The following is a 4,738-nucleotide window of genomic DNA, read 5'->3' on the forward strand; positions in this document are numbered from 1 at the left end:
TATAACAAAACTTACGAAGTGGGAACATGGCCTAACGTTGTTTACCTGCCTGCCCCAGTCCTGAAAACACCAAAAGCCATTTGTTTTATGGGTTTTGGTTCTGTGTTTTTTGGTTGCACTTACTGGTTGAGTAGTTGCTGAGTACTATATGTTCTAGGATCCATTACTCCCTCAGCTGATCATGGCAGCCCTCCCACCCAGCCTACTAACCTCCCCCAGCACCCCTGCCAGTTTCTTCCCTAAGCTTCTTTTACTCCTTGTCAGCTAAGAGAGATGATGATGTAGGCTGGAGGGGTTGGTCAGAGACTATGCATCACTTAGGGGATGGGGCCTAGATCCAGCTAAGCCTCCTGTTACATCAGAGGATGATGTATTGTCACAGGAGAGAGGGACAAAACTAATTTTGCAGTACTTCTTTTATTCATTTCATGTTAGTGTTGAAGCATGAAAAAGCCAGCACTATGTATTAGAAAGATATATATCTTGGGGAGATATAGGGAGATTTTTTTAAAAAAATACAATTTGCTGATACTGGAGCACCCCTTTGAAATAAGATTTATGTATTTTTTCAGTATACTTTTGTATATGGTCTAGGTTTAACATTTGCCCTCGGCCCATAAGACTATAGTTGCCCCTGGTTAAGAGTTCTGAGTATGTCGTTGAGAAGTACTGTAGGTATTAATGAAACAGATTTTCGCCAGACATAAGTCAGCTCTCAGTCATCACACATGATAGTCTGCTCATAATTTACAGACAATGATCGGCTAAAATTACTACAATCTGCCATTTTGGCCAACCATTCTCCTAGGTATCTATGGCCAGCTTTAAGGCCTACTTTTTAAGTAACAGTCATAATAATAAACCCAATCTTGACTATGCTTATAACAGTGGCACCATGTGGAACTACAATGGTTAACCACTATGGTGCCCCTGTTAATGCACAGCCCTGCCCTGCACTGTTCTATTGGAAGGAAGGGGCATCATCAAGCACTACTATAAGAATACTAGCCTTTGTTTTAAAAAAATAAAAACAGACGTCATTTTGACAGTGTGTGAACATAGCTTATGTGTGCAAATACACAATTGTATAGTATATGCATCTTTATGACATGCTAAAACACATTGAATGAAGAACACCCATCTACCTATCATGAACCAGACTCCTTCTACTAGTGTTCTAGTGTTTTATATCTATCTTGCAATTGATAGCCTTCAAAAAAACTTAAAGTGACACTGTCACCCCCTATTTGCATTTTGACTGCTCTCCACAGGTGTAAAGGGTAAATGTTACAGCTTTCATTACTTATTTTATATCACACCTCATGGTGTTTGTTCTAGTAAAAAGTCGTTTTTATCACCTGTGGATTGGTATATGTGGACGGGGCCTTGCGGCCTCTGTGCCACATTGCTCCGCCCCTAGCGCCACTCACCCCGCCCCATCCGTGACGTCATCGCCACATAGGCCCCGCCCCTCAGCAGCCATTGGAAGGGCCAGCCTAAAGCTCTAGGCCCCACCCCTCTAGATTGTCGCACACCAATGGCCGCTGAGGGAGCGGGGCCTATGCGGTGGTGATGTCACGGATGGGGGCGGGGCTAAGTTGCACTAGGGGTTGAGCAATGTGGTGCATAGGCCCTGAGGCCCCGCCCACATATACCAATCCACAGGTGATAAAACCTACTTTTTATCAGAACAAGCACCATGAGGTGTGATATAAAATAAGTAATGAAAGCTGTAACATTTACTCTTTACACCTGTGGAGAGCAGTCAAAATGCAAATAGGGGGTGACAGTGTCGCTTTAAAGCGTAACTGTCATTACAGGTTCATTGTTCTAAAAACAATAAATATCTATAGTACAAGCGATTTTAAGAAACTAAGTAACAGGTTTTATTTACCAAAAAAGTTTCCTTCTATAGTGAAAAGCTGTTTTCCTAGCTCCCCCCTGACTTCAGAAGAAGCAGGATTTCTATGTCCATTATGTGGTTATGGAGAGGGGAGGGGCTGAGAGGAGTGAGTGAGCACGGAGCAGTCCAGCACAACACCCTGCAATCTTCTCTCAGCAAGTTCCTAGATAAGCACTGACCTTTCTGACCCCTGAATCCAGCGTTTTAGGTGCCCAGACAGTCTACAAACAGCTGACCTTCATGTCTCCTCTTCCTGCTCCCTCCTCTCCCTCGGCCCCTGCCCCCTCCATAGGGATATAATGGACACAGCAGAACCCGTCTTCACTTGCTTCTCTGTAATGAAGACGGATTTGCCTGATAATGCACAGATAAGAAGTGAGGGGGGGGAGGCTGGGAGATTGCTTTTTGAATACAGAAAGAGGCTTTTTTGCCTTATAAAACCTATTATAGAGTTTCTTAAAATCGCTTATACTACTGATTTCTGCGAAAAAAAAAAAATGACAGTTACGCTTTAGGGCTATGTTCAAACAAAATCTCTTTTTTTATGGCCATTTTATGCAAATCAAGGCCATATATATCAGAAACATAGAAGATTGCCATCAGAGAAAGAACATCCGGTCCATCTAGTCTGCACTAGATGTAGATTGTACTAGTCATTTTCTTTACTAGTGTATGTTCACACAACTTGTGTTAGGCTATGTTCACACTACGTATGAGACGGCCCGTTCCGTGACTTCGGCTGGTCACGGAAAGGCCGGTCTCAGCCCGGATCATCACGGCCAGTACTTAAGTACCGGCCAGATGATCTTTCCTCCGTGGAGATCTGATGCGGGCACGTTGACGGGGCGCCCCGTGATCAAGCTAACGCGAAACGTGCGTTGGGGAGGAGGAGGACCACGCAGTCACCGGACTTGAGGTATATCCCGCACTATAGCATGTTACTAGTTTGGAAGCTGGTTAGGCATTGTCGCTATTACTGTGTGTATGTGTAATCACCGCAGTCGCCCATACATCAGAGATTTCATATACAGTATCTCTACAGCACTGTGCACTTTAATATATACCATCATTGCTGCTATACATGTTTATTGGACACTAGATCCTATAGCACTGTGCACTTTATAAATTTTTCCCTTGTTTGGGCGCCTGACTAATTTTACCACGCTTCCCCTCACTGCTCAATTATGTCCTGGTGATCTCTGTGGCCCACCTATGTCATCTGTACAAATCTGTCTATATCATGATTTTGGAATTTTAAATATGTATTTTTATGAACTTCACATGAATTATCAATAAAGTGTTTATTGTTTATCATATCTTGTTGTGAGCTATCAGTCTTGTAGGAATTTTTTGCTGTTAAGATAGCCCTGTTTATATATTTTGGTCTATGTAGGAAAGGTCAGACAGACTCTAGTAGAGTGCTGAGATCACTGATCAATGCTATGCAATGGCATAGCATTGATCATTGTTAGCAATCTAATGATTGATTATAATAGTCTCCTAGGGGTACTTAAAAAGTGTAAAAAAAAAAATTTCTTTAATGTTTTAAAAATATTACAAAGCCCCACCCCAATAAAAGTTTTTTTGTTTTTTTTTACAACTAATAATCTAATATTAATAATAATAAAATGGAAAACATTCTAAAATAAACAAACATACCATAAATGAGAAAAGCTATGGTTCTTAGAAGGTGAGGAAGAAAAGCTAAATGGCAAAATTAAAAAGTGTCTCTGTTCTCAAGGCCAAAATCTGCTGTGTCAGTTAGGGGTTAATAAGTTTTTGCTAAATTTCTTCCAAAATAATACTAAATAAAAGACGTCTAATCTTTTTAGTTTTTTTTTTTATTTCTTTATAGAGTGTGACAGATTATGGTTGTGTACATTACCAAAGAGATAGATAAATAGATTGATCGATCATAGATGAATAGATAGATAGATAGATAGATAGATAGATAGATAGATAGATAGATAGATAGATAGATAGATATGAGATAGATAGGATATAGATAGATGGGAGATAGATAGATAAAAGAATAATAGATAGATAGATAGATAGATAGATAGATGATATAATAGGAGATAGATACATAGATAGATAGATAGGAGATAGATAATAGATAGATAAAAGAATAATAGATAGATAGATAGATAGATGATATAATAGGAGATAGATAGATAGATGAGAGACATAGAGAGCAGATAGATAGACGACAGATAGATAGATAATAGATAGATAGATAGATAGATAGATAGGAGATAGATAATAGATAGATAAAAGAATAATAGATAGATAGATAGAAGATAGATAATAGATAGATAAAAGAATAATAGATAGATACATAGATAGATAGATAGGAGATAGATAATAGATAGATAAAAGAATAATAGATAGATAGATAGATAGATAGATAGATAGATAGATAGATAGATGATATAATAGGAGATAGAGAGATAGATAGATAGACATAGAGAGGAGATATATAGACAACAGATAGATAGATAGATATTATATATCTATCTATTTATTTATCTCTATGTATTATCTATTAGATAATACATAAAGAGATAATTAGGTAGAGAGATTGATAGATAGATAGATAGATAGATATTATCTATCTATCTATCAATCTATCTCTCTATTTATCTCTCTATGTATTATCTATTAGATAATACATAGAGGGATAAATAGATAGATAGGAGATATATAGATAGATAGATAGATATATGCAGAGAATCCACAGCACTCCAGTGTAGTGAAAAAGCTCAATAAGCTGTGTTTATTCAGTCAATTCATAGTGCAACACTCCAAACGCAACGTTTCAGTGACTCTCTGTCA

Source organism: Dendropsophus ebraccatus, chromosome 7 (genome assembly GCF_027789765.1).
Source record: "Dendropsophus ebraccatus isolate aDenEbr1 chromosome 7, aDenEbr1.pat, whole genome shotgun sequence".
Lineage (NCBI taxonomy): Eukaryota > Metazoa > Chordata > Amphibia > Anura > Hylidae > Dendropsophus > Dendropsophus ebraccatus.